At 41.7% G+C, this 21,884-nt stretch overlaps 1 pseudogene; it reads right to left on the reverse strand.

Annotated features, from left to right (window-relative positions):
* Positions 1-16,571, reverse strand: part of LOC138830038 (protein lin-28 homolog A pseudogene) — a 39,883-nt pseudogene extending 23,312 nt beyond the window's left edge.
* Between the last annotated feature and the right edge of the window lie 5,313 nt (positions 16,572-21,884).

The raw sequence follows: 21,884 nt of genomic DNA on the forward strand, positions 1-21,884 counted from the left end.
GTACAGAGGAGTTACAATTACATAGGCAAGATAACGAGTACAATTCTTATCAATCATTGTTGCCTCCTTTTTGTTTCCCCTTCCCATCCTTTCCCATATACCCCCCTACCCCATCTGGTCCTCCCCCCCCCCACCAAAGTTGTAAAGTTCATTTTTCGACATAACGATTTGTACATCTCATTGTTACAATGGGTCCACCTGTATCCCTAGTTAAACGATTTGTTTTAAAGAATATATCCAGCAAAGAATCCATAACATAACTCAGCAAAAGTAGGTGCACTGAATCATTTTGGAATTATTTTTTTTTGGTTGGGAAGATTATTGATCTTGCCGTTCCTTTGGGGGAAACTGAAAGTCATATTTCACCACTTTTTTTCTTGTGGGGCTTGAACTCTTATCCTGGGTGATTAGCTACAACACCACTCCTGGTTTCTGGTGATTAATTGAAGGTTAGGGTCTCATGGACTTTCCTGACAAAGCTGGCTTTGAACCACAATCTTCTGGTCACAACCTCCTTAGTAGCTAGGATTACAGGTGTAGACCACCAGCACCTGGCTCATATTTGCATTTATGTGCACTGAATGACACTGTGTAGAAAAAGAATGGAAATTTTAACCAAATGATGACATTGCAGCATTTCAGAAAAATTGAAGTAGCAAGAAATATATCCTCCTTTTCCATTTTGTTACATTAATGACTGATGAGCTCTGGGACCCTTACATTAGCATCCTCTGCCATCTGTATAGATGTATTTAGTATCAGGAAATGTTCATAGAGAAATAGAGAAAGAATGAGATTTTTAGAAATCAAAAGAGATAAGGTATGAAAAATAGCATAGAAGGAGATACATTTATGTATGGAGCCAGGGTAAATGCCATTACAAGATGGCACCCACTCCCTTGCAGCTTTGAAGTAACCACTCCATTTCAGGCGGTGCTTGGCGGGACGGTGGGTCCTGGGCTTTGCACATGCACGAGCCACGTAGAGTCCCCAGCCAATCCCATGGCACCTGGTGACGGTGAAAGGCAGAAGACCAATGATAGAAAGACCCGTGTTCCTATTCCCTATATAAGCAGCCATGTTTTGGGTGCACGCTCTCTCACGCTCAAGCTCTCCCATCAACTAAAAGGCTCTCCAATAAAGCGTGATCTGAGAAGACTCCTGGTGTGGTGGTCGTTTTTTCTCGCTGGCCGAGAAGGCATTCGCCGCAAAGTGGTGCCGAAACCCGGGACCCATGCGAGAGGCCGAACCGGAGCCAGAACTCAACACGCGGAGAGGTATGCTGTTCACTGTAGATTTAGATATTTATTGGTTGCTTGCATTGCTTCTTCCCTTGTGGCTTGTCTTTTTGATGGTGCGCACTTGCCTCGAGGAGGGAGGGTTTGATTTAATCCAGGAAGGATGCAAAGTACTAACACAGCATCAGGATAGTCTATCAGAGTCAGCATCCAGTAATGGGGAGGAAAATAGGCCTAAAAGGAAAATGGAAAAAAGACAAAAGGATCCTAAAGAATTAAAGCAGGAGGGACTGCAGCCCTCACAAAAGGAGAAGGGTCTTAGGGAGGAGGGGGTCTCAAGGAGACCCCCATGCCCTTCTTTAAAAGCAAACCGGTTCTCAGCCCTACATGTGGAAGGGTGGGACCAAGAATGCGGTGAACTTGTGAGTGACTCAGAGGAAGAAATGTTAGAGGAGGAGGGAGAGCAGCTCGATCCAGCTGATAGTGAAGACTTAGAAGAGGCTGTGGCAGAGTATGAGGCAGACAGATATGGGGGGGGTGGCGCCCCCTAGGGGTGGGAGTACCGAAGCAGCCAGGAAGAGGAAATGGAGCTGGCCCTCACCCGTCGGCCCCCCGGGCGTGCCCGCCGGCGGGGCGGAGTCACTTTATAAAAGGAAGCACCTGGTCGTGGCTGGTGGCCGCCTTTCCAGTTTTTGAAAATCCAATTACTAATGAAAGAAATTTTGAGCCTGTTTCCTACTTCCAGCTTAAGGATTTAGTTGAGGCAGTCCAGACTTATGGAGTGACGGCTAATTATACCACTGCCCTGCTCCAAAGACTGACTGTCAATGCTATGACGCCCACGGACTGGTTTGAGGTAGCCAGTACCTGTCTCAATCATGGGCAGTTCCTCGATTTCCGGTCTATTGTTCAAGACAAGGCTCAAGCCCAATACAGACAAAATGTCCGTGACGGGCACCCGGACTGGACCGTAAATATGCTTCTCGGGCAGGGACCCTACACGGTAGACCAGACAGGATATCCTTTTGAAGTATACTGCCAGGTAAATGAGATCTTTTACAAGTCCTGGTGGGCCCTCCCAAACAAGGGAGAGATGGCTGGCAAACTAACAAAAATCATGCAGGCCCCTAATGAGCCATTTTCTGATTTTGTTGCCCATATGCTAGAGACAGCCGAGCGGGTGTTAGGAAATCTGGAAACAGCAATGCCATTTGTACAGCAAATCATTTTTGAACAAAGCACCAAGGAATGTCAGAGGGCAATTACCCCAGTAAGAACTCAAAGCCTAGAAGCTTGGTTAAAAGCCTGCAGAGAAGTAGGTGGCCCCCTGACCAATGTGGGGCTGGCGGCTGCTGTCTTGTCAGCTGCCGGGCCCGCAAAAGATAGTAAAGGGAAAGGGTGTTTCCGGTGTGGTCAGTTGGGACATTTTAGACAACAGTGCCCACAAAATGGTGGTCCTGCGCAAAACGTACCCAGGCCGCCAAGGACTCCAGGAGTGTGTCCTCGTTGTAAAAAGGGAAAGCATTGGGTCAACGAGTGCAGGTCAGTTAGAGACATCAATGGACATTTTATCCCCCAAAATACTCCAAACGCTGATTCAGAACCAGAGCCAAAAACCGGGAAGGAGGGCCCTCGTCCCCAGGGCCCGAAAATTTACGGGGCATTTCAGACTCTGGCTCCCGGACAGCACCCGCAACAACCCCCCAGCCAAAAAGAGCAACCTCAGGCTCCGTAGGGTTGGACCTCTGTGCCACCTCCGGACGGGTATTAACACAGCAGATGGGTGTCCAGATTGTGGAGACAGACATGACAGGACCCCTAGATGAAGGCACTGTAGGAATAGTTTTAGGACGCTCCTCCTCCACAATGAGAGGATTAATAATTTTCCCGGGAGTGATTGACCCTGACTATACGGGGACTATCAAGGTCCTCTGCCATGTCCCCCATGGAGTGGTGTCCATTTCTCCCGGGGATAGAATTGCACAGCTCCTGTTTTTGCCTTCTCTTCATGGCAACTTCCCTGCTAAGGAGATAGAGAGAGGAGATAAAGGGCTAGGCTCCACTGGAGTCGACCTTACATGCCTGTCCATAACTTTAGACCAAAGACCCATGCTAACTCTCCAAGTGGAAGGGAAAAGATTTGAGGGACTGGTGGATACAGGGGCAGATCGAAGCATCATCCAAAGAGGGGAGTGGCCAAAGCAATGGCCAACTCAGAAATCCTCCCAGACCTTACAAGGGCGGGGCTATGCCGATGCCCCACAGTTAAGTGCAAAAGAATTGACTTGGAGAACAGACGAAGGCCAAGTTGGAAAAATGCAGCCATTTGTGGTAGACGTCCCTGTCAATCTTTGGGGAAGAGATGTGCAGCAACAGCTAAAGCTAACTTTAACTAATGATTATTCTGAGGCCAGTCAGAATATGATGAAACAGCAAGGATTTGTGCCAGCCTTGGGGCTTGGTCGGCGTCTCCAAGGATGCAAGGAACCGATAGAGCCACTTCCTAAACAGGACAGGAAGGGTTTGGGTTTTTCTTAGGGGCCTCTGAAAACAAAGCTTCCACTGAAGGTGCGGTACCCATACCTTGGTTAACACAAAAGGCGGTGTGGGTTCCTCAGTGGCCCCTATCTCGAGAAAAATTGGAAGCAGCTCAAACTCTTGTCCAGGAACAGCTGCAGCTGGGGCATGTTGAGCTTTCAGTGTCATCTTGGAATACCCCAAATTTGTGATTAAAAAGGCCTCCAGAAAATGGAGATTATTACATGATCTTAGAGCAGTAAATGCCCAGATGCAAATTATGGGACCCATCCAAAGGGGACTTCCATGGCTCTCTGCGTTACCTCGAGAGTGGCCTATTTTAGCTTTAGATATTAAGGATTGCTTTTTTTCCATACCTCTTTATGAAAAGGATAGGGAGCGCTTTGCCTTTACTTTGCCCTCTGTTAATCATGAAACCCCGGATGTTCGCTATCAGTGGAAAGTTCTCCCCCAAGGGATGGCTAATAGCCCGACAATTTGTCAATTGTTCGTAGGGGCTGCATTAATCCCTGTTAGGAAAAAATTTCCAAAAGTACGGATTGTCCATTATATGGATGATATCTTGTTGGCTGCTCCCTCGGTAGAGACTCTTCATAAAGTGTTTGGGCAGGTAACGGAGACCTTAGCTGATAACGGACTGATTATTGCCCCTGAGAAGGTGCAACAGACTAGTGTTGTTCAATTTCTGGGAACCTTTGTTTCTCCTACTGAGATTAAACCACAAAAACTTTCCATTCGAACTGGTCATCTCAAAACACTTAATGATTTTCAGCAATTGGCAGGAGATATTAATTGGATAAGGGGGTTTCTTAATCTCCCTCGGTCAGAGTTGTTACCTTTATTTGCCATTTTGGAGGGCGACCCTGAAGTCACCTCCTCTAGATCCCTGACACCTTTAGCACTAAATTCCCTACAAAAGGTTGAGGCAGCTTTGTCTAGGGCTCAACTTTCACGGGTTGATTTAAAATTACCTATCGATTTATGTATATTAAAAACAAAAAATTATCCCACGGGGGTTCTTTGGCAAAATGGCCCCTTATTGTGGCTCCACGGTAATTCTGTGGGAGCAAAAACTGTTCAATATTTTCCTGAATTAGTGGCTAAGCAGGCAATTTTGGGTATAAAGTATTGTTTGATGCACTTTGCAAAAATTCCAGATAAATTAATTATTCCATACACCCGTGAGCAAGTTGAAATTTTAGCAGCCACAGTGGATATGTGGGCAATTCTTGTTTGCTCATTTCCAAATGTAATTGATAACCATTATCCTAAGCATCCTCTGCTTGCCATAGTTAACAAAAATTTAGTGTATTTTCCTGTTGTCACTTCAAAGGAGCCCTTGGTTGATGCTCTGACCATCTTTACGGATGGATCAAAATCTGGACAAGGTGCCTTTTTTGTTCAAGGACACAAACAGCCGGTAGTCTTTAATTTTCGGCCGAATATCCCACAGGCTGTTGAATGTTTAATTGTGCTTGAAGTTTTTAAAAGATTTGATCAACCTTTTAATTTATTTTCTGATTCATTATATGTTGTAAATGCCGTTGCTTCCCTTGAAGTTGCTGCTTCAATTAAGCAGGCCAGTACAATTTCTAATGTTTTGTTACAGATTCAGTCCCTTATCTTAAACAGAAAACACTCTTTCTATATTGGACATATTCGCGCCCACTCTATGTTGCCGGGCCCGATGGCAAGGTGTAATGATTTGGTGGACCAGGCAACTCGGGCTGTGGCTCTGGTCGCTGCTGATCCTGTAGAATTGGCAAAAGACTTTCATAGATTGTATCATGTACCTGCTAATACCCTTAGGAAAAGATATAATTTGTCCAGGCATGTGGCAAGAGATATTGTTAAAGCCTGTAAATCATGTGTTACCTTTCTTCATCCTCCCCATGTGGGGGTAAACCCCAGGGTGTTGAGACCAAATGCCCTATGGGAAATGGATGTTACTCATCTGACAGAATTTGGTAAGTTAAAATATTTACATGTGTCTGTGGACACCTTTTCTGGTGTCATTCATGCCACACCTTTGGCAGGAGAAAAGGTGTCTCACATCAAAATACACTGCTTAGAAGCTTGGGCAGCTTGGGGAAAGCCCCTTAGACTCAAGACGGATAATGGCCCTGCTTATACTTCCCATGGTTTTCGCGCCTTTTGCGCACAAATGCAGGTTGCCCACACCACCGGACTGCCCTACAATCCTCAAGGACAAGGTATAGTGGAAAGAGCTAATAGAAGCATAAAAGAAATGCTTCAAAAACAAAAAGGGGGAATTGCTGAGTCAGCATCCCCCAGGGAAAGACTTTCTCTTGCGACCTTTACCCTTAATTTTTTAATTCTAAATGACAACGATCAGTCTGCCGCAGATCAGCATATGACAAGAGACCCCATGGATACTAAAGACATGGTTATGTGGAAGGATGTTATTAATAATAAATGGTATGGACCGGATCCGGTAATAACGAGATCCAGGGGAGCTGTTTGTGTTTTTCCACAGAGTCAAGAAGTACCTCACTGGGTGCCAACGAGACTGACCAGGCTGGTGGAGAATGCAGAAGAACCCCCTCTTGAAGATGCCATCCACTCGTCTCCTGATGCTGCTGATCTTCCTGCTGTTAGCAACAGTGCTAATAGCAATCCCTGTGATAGCTAAACCGATGATGCTGTGGGCTGTTACAATTTACTGACTGGGCCTCTGCGGTGTCCTTTTTCAAAGAGTGGGTGGGAGTCGGAATGTTTTTAGCCTGCTGCCTGAGAAGATGCGTGGTCTGCCTATGGTTGGTCTGTCGCCTTCGAGCCCAAACCAGAAGGGACAAGGTTGTTATCTTGCAAGCATTAGCCGCTTTGGAGAGTGGATCCTCACCCCAGATCTGGCTGTCTGCCCTGAGAGGCAATTAAGCCTTACCATCCTGCATAGCCTTAGCACCCCGAGGGATTAGGGGATCCCATTGCACTGGGACAGGTATGCAACTTGCAATTTGGGACAGGGTGCAAGGCAAGTGCACTGCACTTGAGGAGGACCATCTGCTCAAGAAGAGCATGCTGGGTTGCAAGTGGGTTGATGCCCAAGGTTCCACCTCTGCAAAAAAGGCATCGGACGGGCCTGGTCATCACTGGGGAAGGCGCCCCTCAGGCGAAGGCCAGTGCAAGGTCCTAATGTTTTAGACAGAGGCCCAACCTCTACTCTTACCTGTTGTCAAAAAACAAAATAGGGGGAACTGTAGAGAGCCAGGGTAAACGCCATTACAAGATGGCGCCCACTCCTTTGCAGCTTTGAGGTAACCACTCCATTTCAGGCGATGCTTGGCGGGACGGTGGGTCCTGGGCTTTGCGCATGCGCGAGCCACGTAAAATCCCCAGCCAATCCCATGGCACCTGGTGACGGTGAAAGGCAGAAGACCAATGATAGAAAGACCCGTGTTCCTATTCCCTATATAAGCGGCCATGTTTTGGGTGCACGCTCTCTCGCGCTCAAGCTCTCCCATCAACTAAAAGGCTCTCCAATAAAGCGTGATCTGAGAAGACTCCTGGTGTGGTGGTCGTTTTTTCTCGCTGGCCGAGAAGGCGTTCGCCACACATTTATCACACAGAGACTAAGAGCTAGCCTAAGAGATTTAGAATGCTAAAGGCAAAGAGGAAAAGCCTAGTTGGCAACAAGTTCTACAATAACCAAAAATGGTTCTCTAGAACAGTTTCTGGTATGCCTTAATTAATATCATTTATTCCTTCTATCTGGATTTATTCTTTATTTTCTTTCATAACTATTAATTAGCCTCTGCCTTTTTGGTGCCTTAACTCACCAAAAAGATTTCAAAACCACACTTAGCGTACCCTTCTCTTTGTGATTAGCAGTGACGACACATATCCTGGAATCATTGAATTTCCAGAATTAAACTTTACCTGACATCTAAGCACATTCCTGGCATTAATAACTGTGACTTATTGAACAAAACTTTTTTAACACTGTATCCTAACATAACTAAAGTACATAAATTAGGGACTGTTGTCAGGTGTCAGTATGGAAGAAGCAATTATATATTCCAAGTATGGGGTCTTTATTTTGCATTTACTAACTAAATGTTTTTTGTTTCGTTTTGTTTTTGTTCTTTTTGCCAGTCGAAGGGCTTAAACTCAGGGATAGGGAATTTTCCTGAGCTTTTTTTCTAGCTCAAGGCTAGCACTCTACCGCTTGAGGCACAGCACCACTTCCAGTTTTTTCTTTTTTAATGTGTTACTAAGGAATGAACCCACAGTTTCATGGCTGCTAGGCAATCACCGTACCATGAAGCCAAATTCTTAGAGCCCTAAATAACTTTCTTAAGATGGCATTACATTTTCATTCCGTAACTATATATCATAATTTTTTTTTTTGGTTGGTTGTGGGGCTTGAACTCTGGGCCTGGGCGCTGTCCCTCAGCTCTTCAGCTCAAGGCGAGTGCTCTACCACTTGAGCTACAGCGCCACTTCCGGTTTTCTGGTGGTTTATTGGAGATAGGAGTCTCACAGTCTCTCCTGCCCGGGCTGGCTTTGAACCGCAATCCTCAGATCTCAGCCTCCTGAGTAGCTAGGATTACAGGCGTGAGCCACCAGCACCCGGCTATATATCATAATTTTGACAAGGTTTTAGAAAATGATGTAGAAAGCAATACGATACAATAATTCTACTAAGGCTGGATGGACAATGAATAACTGTCAAGGTCTAGACAGGGAACAGAAGGGCTTATCTCATGAATCTGTTTCAACAAGCTAGCGAGACAGCTACAGACCCACAACCCATCTCCAGAATGAGAGGGCCACCTTGGGTTCCAACCACATGGGGATGCTGGGCCGCCCCTTCTAGCTTCTATTCAACCAGGTCTTGGGAAAGAGAGAGAAAAAAAGTCAGAATTACAATTAAGTTGGTTGTGGTAACTCAGAATTCTAATCCTAACTACACAGGAGGCTGAGATATGAGGATCATGGTTCATAACCAGCCCAGGCAGGAACGTCTGTGAGACACTTATCTCCAAAAACCACCAGAAAATCAGAAGTAGTGCTGTGGACTCAAGTGGTAGAGCACTAGCCTTTTGCTGAGGCTCTCGGCAACAGCGCCCAGGCCTAGAGTTCCAGCCCCAAGACTGACAACAAGTGAACTTCCTAACAGAAGAAGTGGACTGAATAGCACCCATTGTCCTAGGGAGCATGGTAGCGAAGTCAGGCAGAGCTTCCTGTGAAACTGAAGTCATAAGTAGGTCACCTGGCTTCTCTGTGCCTTGGTTTCGCCAGCTGCAAAACTCAACACAGTGAAGAATCCTCTTCCTCATGGGGATAGGGTAATGATGAAAGAGAGCCATGTTTTGTTTGATAATCCCACATCTGTTGCACGATTAATAACAGGGCCAACCTGAGCCCTTTCCGGGTATCTTCCTGTCATTTGCTCACAGAATTGCGAGAACCTTCTCTGAAAGCTGCTCCCTCTGTGCCTAGCCATGCTCCAAAGATCCCTCTGTATAAATCCCTTTTTTCCTCACAACTGTCCTGTGAGGAGAATGAGGTTCGATGGGTGGGACCCTACCCAGAGCTTCCCCTGTGGTCAAGAATCATCTGCTGTGATTTTTCTGCCTGCTCAAACTGACTTAAGAAACCATTCAAGCCACAGGAAAATCAAAAACCTCAAGCAGACCAGAGACTCCAAAAAGAGACAGGTTAAGGACACAGGGAGATACAGGATCTTCCCATCCCCCCACCCAAAAACATCTAAGAACTCTTTTTTTGTAGCTTTTATAAAAAAATTTTTTCTAAATTTTTTTTTTAATTTTTAATTTTTAACTTTTAATTTTTTTGTTTTCTATTAACTTTTTTTCTTCCTATTATAATTTTTATTTTAGGGGTATATATGTGTGTACTTTTTTTCTTTTAAAAAATTTTTTGTTTAGCTCTACTGACCCTTTGATACTTTTTCCTTTCCTTCTCATTCTTTTTAATTTTTCTTCTCTTTCATTCTTCTTTGCATGACATAATTTGTTATGCCAACAGTTGATTATTAGACCTTACCCCCATTGTGTACATGCTTAATCCAGAAATTTATTACTTAATTTAAAAACTATTAGACTTAAATTCCTTAATAGCAGTACTACCTCTTTATACCTATATAATATTTTAAGCATTTTTATTTTTAAGTTTTTCACATGTCTTTTATATCCATCTGCTTCTCTTATTCTATCCATGTTCTTTTCTGAATATTACGTTTTAAAATTTGCATAATTTTTAAGTGTTGCTTTTCTTAATTTTTATTTTTTGTTTTTCTATTTTTTCTTGTCTTTTTTCTTTCTCTTCCTTCTTATTTTCTGTCTCTCTACTATCATTCTATCCAACTTATTTACCGCTTTGAGATTAGGATTGAGTTAAGTTAACTCTCCCACAGCCTTTCCACATCCCTATATGCTTATTTTTACCCATATCTCTCCTTAACTTAATAATTTCAGTTTGCCAAATTCTTCTTTGCAGTTCGTAGCCCATTAATACATAGTTGTTCGGTGTTGAATAGGTATATCTGTTGAACTAGATTTTTGCTGATTTTTGACTTTGCAACTACAGACTTTCGTTGATGCTTGCCTTAAAATACTGTGCTAGCACAAAACTGGTGTTACTTTCATCTCAAATGATCAGAGCAACTGGGAAAAACACAAGAAAAACAGCTACTCCGGGTATCTCAAATCCCACTCATGATAATCAGGGGACAGAAAAGATAATGAATAATCTAGAGGAGAGTTCCCAAAAAGCTCTACAAACACTACTGGTAAACATGGTAAATGAAAATATTGAAAACCTGCAAAGGACCCTGAATGAGAGTGATAGGGAGAGAGAGGAGGCAAAACAAAGGTTAATACAAGAATATCATGAGCGTGAGGAAGCTACTCAACGATTGATACAGGAATTGCATGAGTAGCTTGAGAACACTCAAAGAGAAATAAAGGAATGTTGTGAGAAGACTGAGATCAATCAATGATAACTACAGGAACTGCATGAATGTCAAGAAGCTAAGAAAAGGGTAATACAGGAATTGAGAGAGCTGGATTAGAATGCAGAAAGATCACTAAAGGCATTCATGGAATCCATAAACAGAGAACTGAAAGAAGTCAGGGAGACCACAAAGGGAATCCTGGATGGAACCCAACAGAAGGAATGGGAATAAACAATCAACTAAGTGATTTGAGAATAAACACTGAAAAACAAATTGAGGAATTAACGAAGTTCATACAAGATATAAAACAATGCTCCAACAAAGAATTTGAAGCCATGAAAGCCTACCAACTAGAAGAAAAAGAAATAAAAACAAAGTATAAAGTCTTGATAGTAGGTTACACCATGCAGAATATCGAATCTCAGGGATTGAAGACAGCCTAGATATTATGGAGAAAGAAAATACATCCATCCAAGACAAATCCAAGAAATATGATAGATCTATTCAACACTTGGAAGACACCATCAGAAGTGCTGATCTGAGGATAATGACTGTAGAGGAGAACCCAGAGACAGAAGTTAATGGTCTATGAAATTTGTTTAACAGGATCATAGCAGAGAACTTCCCAAACATGTAAAAAGATAGGCCTATTCGGATACAAGAAGCTATTTGAACTCCAAGTAGACCGGACCAGAATAGGACATCCCACTGTCACATTAAAATCCACACAGGACAAATTCAGACCAAGGAAAAGATCCTTAAAGCTGTCAAGGAGAAAAGATCAATCGCCTATAAAGGGAAACCAATGAGAATGACCTCAGATTTCTCAGCGGAGACAATCATAGCAAAAAGAGCCTAGAATGATGTATGCCATGCCTTAAAGACAAACAACGATCAACCAAGAATTCTGTACCCAGATAACCTCTCCATAACTGAAGGTCAAATAAAAACCTCCATAGGAAAGAAAACTTGAAACACTATATCTCCACCAAACCAGACCTACAAAACATTCTTAAAGGCGTCCTACACATAGAAAACCAACAAGACCCCAATAAAGGCCAAGAAATTGCCCACAAACTGAGAATCCAATTACCTCAGGAAGAACCCAGTTACCTCAGCCCCCAAGAAGGTGGATAACATGGCAGGAACTCCCAAATACCTCTCAGTCCTATCTCTCAACATTAATGGACTTAACTCTACAATTAAGCGACATAGACTATCTAGTTGGATTAAAAAGCAAGATCCTTCTATCTGTTGCCTTCAGGAGTCACATCTTGCCCATAAAAACAAACATTTTCAATGTGAAAGGCTAGAACAAAATCTACCAAGCAAACTGCCCCTGTAAACAGGCGGGAATTGCAATCCTAATATCAGATAAAATAGACTTCAAATTAAAATTCTTGAGAAGAGGTAAAGAAGGTCGCTCCATACTAATTAAGGGATCTCTCATTCAGGAGGATATTACAATTCTAAATATCTATTAGCCAAATAAGGGAGGACCCACATTAATCCAAGAAACACTACTTTCCCTCAAATCCCACAGAGATCCAAAGACATTAATTGTTGGGGCATTAACACACCATTTTCCCCACTAGATAGATCAACTAGACAAAATCTCAACAGAGAAAGCACAGATCTAAACAACTGCATAGCTCATCAAGATTTCACAGACATCTACCGAATATTTCAGCCATTAGCATCAAAATACATGTTCTTGTCAGCAGCACATGGAATGTTTTCTGAAATAGACCACATTATTGGTCACATAGCAAACTTGTCCAAATTCAGAAACATTGAAGTTATACCTTGCATTCACTCAGACCACAAGGGAATAAAATTAGATCTCAACACCAAAAGCCATCAAAGAATGTCCTGTAACTCATGGAGGAAATTCAAAGGTTCATGATGTTCAACAAAAATGAACAAAGGAATTACCCGCTCCTCTGGGAAACAGCAAAGCCAGTACTCAGGGGGAAGTTTATAGCTCTGAGTTCCCACCTCTACAAATTAGAGAGGTCTGAAACCAACTATTTGATAAGACATCTGAGCCTCATTGAAAAAGAGCAGCAAGATAATCCTCAATCCAGTAGATGGTAAGAAGTAATTAAAATTAAATCAGAATTAAAAGAATTATAATCCAAAAAATATATAGAAAGAATCAACAAAACAAAGAGTTGTTACTTTGAAAAAATTAACAAAATGGACAATCTTAGCAAATCTTATCAGAAAAAGAAGAGAACAAACCCAAATAAATAAACTGAGAGATGAGAATGGAAACATCACCACAGAAACATCCAAGATTCAAAACATTATAAGGGAATACTTCTCAAAACTTTATGCTAATAAGTTTGAGAACTTGGCAGAAATGTACCTTTTCCAAGCAAATATTGACATGACGAAACTAAACCAGGATGAGTTAAACCATCTTAACAGGCCCATATCAAGCATTGAAATAGAAACAGCAATAACACACCTCCCATCTAAGAAAAGCCGAGGACCAGAAGGCTTTACAGCAGAATTCTATAAGGCCTTCAAAACACAGCTCACACCAATACTACTTCAACTCTTCAATTAAATTAAAAGAGAAAGTTCACTACCGAATTCATTCTATGAAGCCATAATAACCCTCATCCCCAAACCAGACATGGACTCATCACAGAAAGAGAACTATAGACCCATTTCTTTGATGAACATTGATACAAAACTTCTCAACAAAATTTTGGCCAATTGACTTCAACAATTCATTCAAACAATTCATCATCTAACAGGATACATTTCAGGGATGCAAAGCTGATTCAATATACGCAAATCAATTAATATTATTTATCACATCAACAGGAGCAAAGATAAGAACCACATGGTTATCTCAATAGATGGCAAAAAGGCATGTGAGAAGATACAACGCCCCTTTATGATGAAGGTTCTGGAAAAATTAGGAATCCATGGAACATTCCTCAATACAATAAAGGCTGAATATGATAAACCCACAGCCAGCATTATACTTAATATTGAAAAACAAAAGCCATTTCCTCTTAACTCAGGAATGAGACATGAATTTCCAAGCTCTTTACTTCTCTTCAATCTAGTATTAGAATGCCTAGCTACAGGAATAAGACAAGATGCAAACCTAAAGGGGATCCAAATAGGGAAAGATGAAGTAAAACTCTCCCTCTTTGCAGATGTCATGATCTTGTAGTTAGACAATCCCATAGACTCCACTCCCAAATTACTCAAGGTGATTCAAAACTTTGGCAAAGTAGCAGGGTATAAAATTAACCCTCAAAAATCAATGGCTTTTCTGTATGCCAACAATTAGAAAAGTGTGGCTGAAATTAGGAAAACAATTCCATTCGTAATATCCCTACAAAAAATAAAATAACCAAAAAACTGAAGGACCTCTATGATGAAAACTTTAAAAACATGAAAAATGAAATCAAAACAGATCTTAGAAAATGGCAAAAACTCCCATATTCCTGGAATGGAAAAATCAACATCTTGACACTGGCAATACTTCCCAAGGCTATCTACAAATTCAATGCAATACCTATCAATATTCCATCCTCATTCAAGAAAATAGAAAAAGCAATCCAATAATTCATAGGGAACAATAAATACCCCAAATAGCAAAAGCAATCCTCAATAGAAGGAACAGTGCTGGAGGAATATCAATGCCAAATTTCAAATGCTACTACAAAGCAATAGTAATCAAAATAGCTTGGTACTGGCACAAGAACAGACCTCAGGACCAATGGAACAGAATTGAAAACCCAGAAATGAAACTACAGACCTATAGCCTTCTAATATTCGATAAGGGAGCTAACAAAATACATTGGAAGAAAGACAGCTTCTTCAGTAAATGGTGCTGGCAAAACTGGTTAACTACTTGTAGAAAAATAAAGCTAGATCCTTATATACCACACTGAACCTGAATCAACTCCAAATGGATCAAAGACCTGGATGACAAAGCAGACAATCTGAAAACATTACAGGATGGAATAGGAGAAATCCTAGGTCTCTTGGCACAGGCTGAAATTTTCTTAATAGAGACCTAGAAACACAACAAATCAAAGAAAGTTTGGACAAATGTCATTGCATGAAATTGCAGAGATTCTGTATGGTAAAGGACCTAGTTAGCCAGATCAATAGAAAGCCCACGGATTGGGAGAAAATCTTCATTAGCCATACAACAGACAAGGTTCTCATATCTACAATATACCTGGAACTCAAAAAAATTAAATCCCCCAACAACAAATCTTCAAAGAAACAACTGTCCAATAAATAAGTGAGCTAAAATCTTAAAGAGAATCTTCTCTAAATAGGAAAGAAGGATGGCCAATAGACACATGAAGATATGGTCAACCTCTCTAGCCATAAAAGAAATGGAAATCAAAACAACATTGATATAACACCTCACTCCAGTTAGAATGGCTATACTCAAGAACTCTAATAACAGCAGATTCTGAAGGGGATGTGGACAGAAGGGAACCTTACTGAATTGTTGGTGGGAGTGTAAACTTGTTCAAACACTTTGGAAAGTAGTATAGAGGTTTCTCAAAAGACTCCACGTAGAACTCCCTTATAACCTAGCAATCCGACTATTGGACATTTACCCAAATGTTCACAAACAAGACCACACTAAAGCTACCAGTACAACTATGTTTATTGTAGCCTTATTAACATAGCTAACATATGGAACCAACCCAGATGCCCCTCAGTAGATGAATGGATCAAGAAAATTTGGTATATATACACAATGGAATTCTATTCCTCCATCAGAAAGAATGACATTGCTCCATTTCTTAGGAAATGGAAAGACTTGGAAAAAATTATATTAAGTGAAGTAAGCCAGTCCCAAAGAAACATAGGTCCCATGATTTACTATTTTCAATAACTAGTATATGTCTGACTCAAACAGAAAAGCTCAGATAAGTTAGGGAAATGAACCCTGAGATATGTATTCAAACATTTTTACTTTCATTCCATTTTTTCTAGTACATTTATAAGTTTATTTCTTTGTTGTTTTTTATGTCCCTCCCCCATGGTATAATCCCTGCTTTCACTGTATTTTGTATTGTTATAATTTATGGAGGGGAAGGGAAAGAAAATCATTTAGGGATTACAGGTGGAACCATTGCAACAATGAGATGTACAAGTCCTATGTTGAAAATGAACTTTACAACTTTGTTAGGGGGAGGTGGAGGGTCGGGTATGGGATGGGGAGAGGATGGGATGGGAAGGGGAATCAAAGAAGGAGGCTACAATGCTTGATAAGATATGTACTCATTATCTTGCCCATGTAATTTTAACCCCTCTGTACAGTATTTTCACTATAAAAATATGAAGAAAAACGAATCAGCTCCTGTGGACTAAAAGTTTACGGTAATCCATCTAAATCGTTGACTGTGCATGAAGTTACATTTCTACCATCCCAACTCCAGAGGACCAGGTCTGGTGAAGCATACCTGTCATAGATAGGAGGACCTCGATCCAGCCTAGCCAGAGCATATCTTGAGTCTCTGTTTCAGAAATGCCCAAGACAGAAAGGTGGCTCCTCAGACCCAGGGAGAGGACACAAGTGGGGGGTCATGGTGTCCCCATAGGGGTGTCTGACCTGGGGTAGTTGTGGTTTGGGGGCAGCCACTCACTTGGGCTTCTGGGAGAACTTGCTGTAGGCTGCTCCAGGTGGGGCGAGCAGCGATGGCAATGGCATTGCAGACACATGGCCTCAGAGCAAAGAACCAGGGCCAGGGAGCAGGTTGGGGCTTTATGCGGCCTGGCAGGGTACCATTGCCGGATGTTTGAAATTCCGCACCTTGGGAAGGAGCGAAGGAAGCCAGGGTGTGTGCAGGCATCTCAATTTCCTTCTATATTCCAAAGTTGCCTGGAGTCTCTTCCTCACCACTCAGCCATCTCTACCTTCCTCAATTGCTCGTAGTGGTGTAAACTAACAGAGGGAATCCTGGTGCTACCAGGCAGCATGGAATGTGGGCATGGCCACCATTCTTGTATATCATTGGTCAGAAAGAACTATGAATGAATGGGGGTGTGGCCAGAATCCTGTGATGCAAGCAGCATGGGTGGAGTCAAGAAGAGAGCTGCTCCCCCAGCCCTTTTTCCAGGGAACGATGGGTCCAATTCTGTTGGAAACAAGGGGGTGACCTCATTTACCTGGATGGCTTCACAGATTGTTCTGTATGTCTGTTTGTTCCCAGTCCCAGACCTTGTACTCAGGATATGAGCACAGTCTGTGAGCTGCTTTTGATCAAGGCTGGCCTTCTACACTAGAGCCACAGGGGTTCTGGCTTTGTTGGCACTGAACTTGGACTTTCTTGCCTAGGGTGACTTCGACAATGATCCTCCCATCACAGCCTTGTAAGTATCAAGGAGGACTGCTGAGAGCCAATCGTGCCTGCCTAATCATTGGTCTTGTTGATGTTCTTGGACAGACTGGTGTGTTCCCTATGCTCGGGTTTAAGTGGTGGGAGATGTAGCCAAAAGTTGGAATCTTGGTCCTGCCACCTCCAAATGGAAGGAGATCCTAAGAAACATATTCCTGTCCATATGATTACCAATGGAATATGATGTATGTCATGATTGAAAGAGCAGTTCTTGAATGATTCTGGGATAAAATTATAAACAATTATGTTATAAGACACTGATCGTTGTTACTTAATATTTTATAAGGCATTTAAACAATCACATTAATAAAATGGAGGTATAATGAAATACCTTAGAATTACTATACTATTACATACTATAATGGTGCCATTTTTTCTGCCAAGACTGGGATTGGAACCCGTGGTCTTGGTAACTCTGTTGCACTGTGTGGGAAGGGGAAACTGGCCTCCTAGAAGTCAAGAAATGCATGTCTATTCCTTAGGCCTGAAATAGATCCCCACCACTAGAAAACATCCTATTCATGTACAATTTACATATATGATTTATATTTATATACATATGTTGACTCCATATTGCATTCAGTGCAGTTATTTTATTTTTTGTTTTATTCATGTATTGACCAATTATTTTGACTATTATGGCACATAAAACATTGATTACATTGATTACATAAGATAGAGGTCTGCATATGTATTCTACTTCATACCTGACACCCAGGACTTTCATAGAAAAGGAAAACATGTGTCACCATCAACTTCTTACTCCACAATTCATTTTTGGGGAGTACTGGCATCTGAACTCACGGCCTACAAGCCTACAAGGCCCAATTCATGAATGGGTGAATGTCAGCCATCCTGGGGCAAATTGAGCTGACAGGCTGTTCCCAGGACCTGAGCTCAAGCCCCAGTGGTTAACAAAATAAGAAAATATTGACATTCAGATGGAAGTATGTTAATAAATATGTGCTTTTACAAAGTATCAGAGATGTCTATACATTATTCAGTTATATAGACTACAATCCTACTAATTCCTGGTTATTAATTATGTGTCCATTTAATTAATGTTATTGTTTTCATCCTTATACTATTAATAAAATCAATCAGTGTCCTGAAATTATTGTGTTCCTGTAAGTAATAATATTCTTTTTATGCTTCATAAATATTAAATAAAATCAATTAGCTTCCTGAAATACTTCTAATTTTATAGGAGCATCATTCATGATCAACTCATTGAACCTTGACATTGATAATATTCCATTGTTCTTCCTATGGATGGGTACCATTTTTTTAGTCTCTCCTGCCATTGGTTGGTGTTAGGAGGGGGATTCGAAATCAGGGCCTATGTTGCCATGTGGGCCTATGGCTTCCCAGATAGTCTGCCAGCCTTCAGCATTGCAAGGTGAAGTACCCTTTGCAACAGTGTCATTCAGACCCATGAGGGTCACCGAGCAAAGGAAGAAAATATAAAAAGGCCACATTTTTTCTGTGCATTGCTTTCCCTACAAGACCTGTGGGTCTAGGATCCCAGAAGCAGCTGTAGATCTACAGTCTGCACCCCGGCCTAGGGTGATTGAAGCTGAGGCAGAGTTGCCACAACCTGATTTCAAGCCCGGTACTGAGATAAAAAAAATAAAAAATTTAGCTCCCTGGCTTGCAATTCACACAGTTTATTCTTACTGGCTTTGGATTTGAACTCAGGATCTGGGTAAATCTGCAGCAATGTGGATGAAGGGGAAGATCACTGTACTTGAAGATAAGAAAGGCAGACCTTTTCACTATCCCTGAATTCAAGCCCCAGCCCTGGAAACATAGTATTTATATATATATTGTAAAGATAGGATTTATATTTACCTATAGATGTTCAGTCCATACATGTTTGGTGTGGTTGTTCCTTGAATTTTTTCTTTTATTTGTTTATTTACCATTGATTGTACTATGATGAAAACCATTCCGTTTATTACATTGATGACATCCTATCACAGAGCATCTAGATTTGTAGAAATGTTCTCCACCATGCCAGGATTCTCAGGATCACCCAGGATATTCAGAGAGAAGGAAAACAAGTTTCACACTTGGCTTCTTACTCTACAACCCACTTGTTGGTAGTGCTGGGATCTGAACTCAGGGTCTAGTAGGACCAATTGTCCAATAAGTCAAGGTCAACACACCAACCTGTGAACTAAGGAGCTAGGCCATTCCCAGGATCTGACATTGATCCCCAAGGTGGTCCACTATAGTCATGAATTCATAATTTAAACATACAATCTATATTGACATTCATGTATCCACAGCATCTTGTGTTTAGTGAACTTCTCCTTATTTTTTCTCTTTTTCATGGAGGTATTGTGTATTTTACTAAATATGGTGACAGGTATAACTTTGCTGACATGGATGACAACCTGTTCCTATGGTTATAGGGTTGCCTATGAATTCCCCTTCTTGGTTGAGAATCAGGACTTTCACAGGAGAGGAATACATGTGCAACAACTGGCTTCTGACATCAGGATGAATTTTTTGTCAGTGCTGGGATTTGAATTCAAGGCTGAGTATCTCTGTTGCACTGTGGGGGAAGGGGAAGCTCACCATCCTTGAAGACTAGAATTTCCGGCCTGGTCTAGGACATGATTTGAAGCCCCAACACTGGACAAAATCGCATGCCCACCTTTTTTAAACATAGGATCTTTCTTTACCTACAGGAGTGGTATGCATATTACATTCAGTGTAGTTACTCTTTTTATTTTGTGTCTTGTTCATTGATGTATTGTGCATTTTATTGAATATGGTGACAGATATAACTGTGCTGACATGGATGACAACCTATTCCCATGGCTATAGATTTGCTTATATAGCATTATCCATACTCGATGAGACCCAGGATATTCACAGAACAGGAAAACATATGCAACCTTGGTTTTCTCACATCAGAATGAATCTTTTGGCAGTGTTGGAATTTGAACTCAAGGCCTGTCAGGCCCAATTGGTAAATGGGTCATGTTAAGCACAGCAGCCTGTGAGCCTCTAAGGAGCCAGGGCATTCCTGGGACCTGAGATTGAGCCCTGGTGTGAGGCCAATATAGTCATAAATTCATAATTAAACAAAGGATCTATATTTCCAAACATGGGTGGGCTGCATCTTGCGTTTGGTGTAGTCATCCTGGCTGAGACCCAGAAGTTGTACAGCAAAGGACAACATGTACAATGCCTGGCTCCTCTCATCAGGGTGAATTTTGTGCTGGGATTCGAACTTTGGCCCTAGGTGGCCCAACTGCCCAATCTGTCCACATGATTAAACCAGACTGTGAGCCACTAAGGAGATGGGCTCTTCCCAGGAACTGAGATAAAGCCACAGGGAGGCCAAAATAGTGCTCAATGCATCATTGAAACATGGGATGTATATTCACATCCCTGTGTGGACTGCATCGTGCATTGAGTGTACTTATTGTTTTTATTTTGTATGCTATTCATGGATGTATTATGTATTTTCTTATGTATATAATGAGAGGTATAACTGGACTGACATGGATAACAACTTATTCCCATGACCACAGGGTGGCCCATGCTTTCTGCATCCTACCTGAGACTCAAGACTTGCACAGGAAAGGAACATAGATTCAACAATTGACTTCTGACACCAAGATGAATCTTCTGACAGAGGTGGGATCTGAACTCGTGGCCTAGCATGCAAAATTGGTGAATGGGTCCAATGAGCACACCAGCCTGTGAGCGACAAAGGAGGTAGGCGTTCCCAGTACCTGAATTTGAGCCCCCTGGGGGGAGAGTGGGGAGCACAATAGTCATCCATTCATAAGCTGAAGGCAGAATACAAATAAGTACATATTTGGATAGAGTAGGATTGTGGTGACCTGTGATGGAATCCAATCTGTGAGTACCTATATTTGGATCTTTTCTGATGCCTCCATTTCATGTATATGATGATTATTGTCATGCTTCATCAACTCTTCTTTACAAATAATCTATACCCCATGAGTCTTATGTATCATTTCCTACTCACATCATGCACGAAATACTCATTCAAGGCTGAGATCTTTCGCATGCTATGGCTCTTCCTAGGTCCAGAAATGAGTATTTCAGGATTTCGTTTTATTCATTTATTTACCATTTATTTTATCGACTCTGATGACACCTCTACAATTTATTACATTGTTTACATCCTATCACCTAGAATCTAGATTTTAGATGTGTTCTCCATCATGCGTGGCAATGTGAGGATCTGAACTCAGTGCCTAGCAGGCCCAATTCATGAATGGGTGAGTTTGAGCATGGGAGCCTCTAGCCAATGAAGCTGTCAAGTGGTTCCCAGGCACTGAGATGGACCCCCATGTTTGGCCAAAACAGCGATACATGGATAGGCAGACAGTGGTATACAAATAAATATATATTGTTAAAGAGTGCCAGAGCCATCTATCTATGATTAAATGACACCTACTACATTCCTACCAACTCTTAGGTATTTATTATACCACCATTGAAGGAATATTATTCTTTTCATGCTTAATAAATTATACATTAAGATCAATCAGCATTCTAGGACTATTGCATCCAAATTTAGATGAGACGGATGCATGAACTACTCATTCAATTGGTATTCCCATGCATAGGAATGAGTCTCTTGTGATCTCCTGCCATTGGTGCCAGGACTGGAATTTGCACCCAGTGCTTATGTTGACAGATTGGCCTATGGCTTCACTGATAGCTCACCAGAATCATCAATGGCAAGTCAGGTCCACTTTGCAGCCATATCATTCA

Source organism: Dipodomys merriami, unplaced genomic scaffold (assembly GCF_024711535.1).
Source record: "Dipodomys merriami isolate MVZ:Mamm:240054 unplaced genomic scaffold, mDipMer1.0.p SCAF_181, whole genome shotgun sequence".
Lineage (NCBI taxonomy): Eukaryota > Metazoa > Chordata > Mammalia > Rodentia > Heteromyidae > Dipodomys > Dipodomys merriami.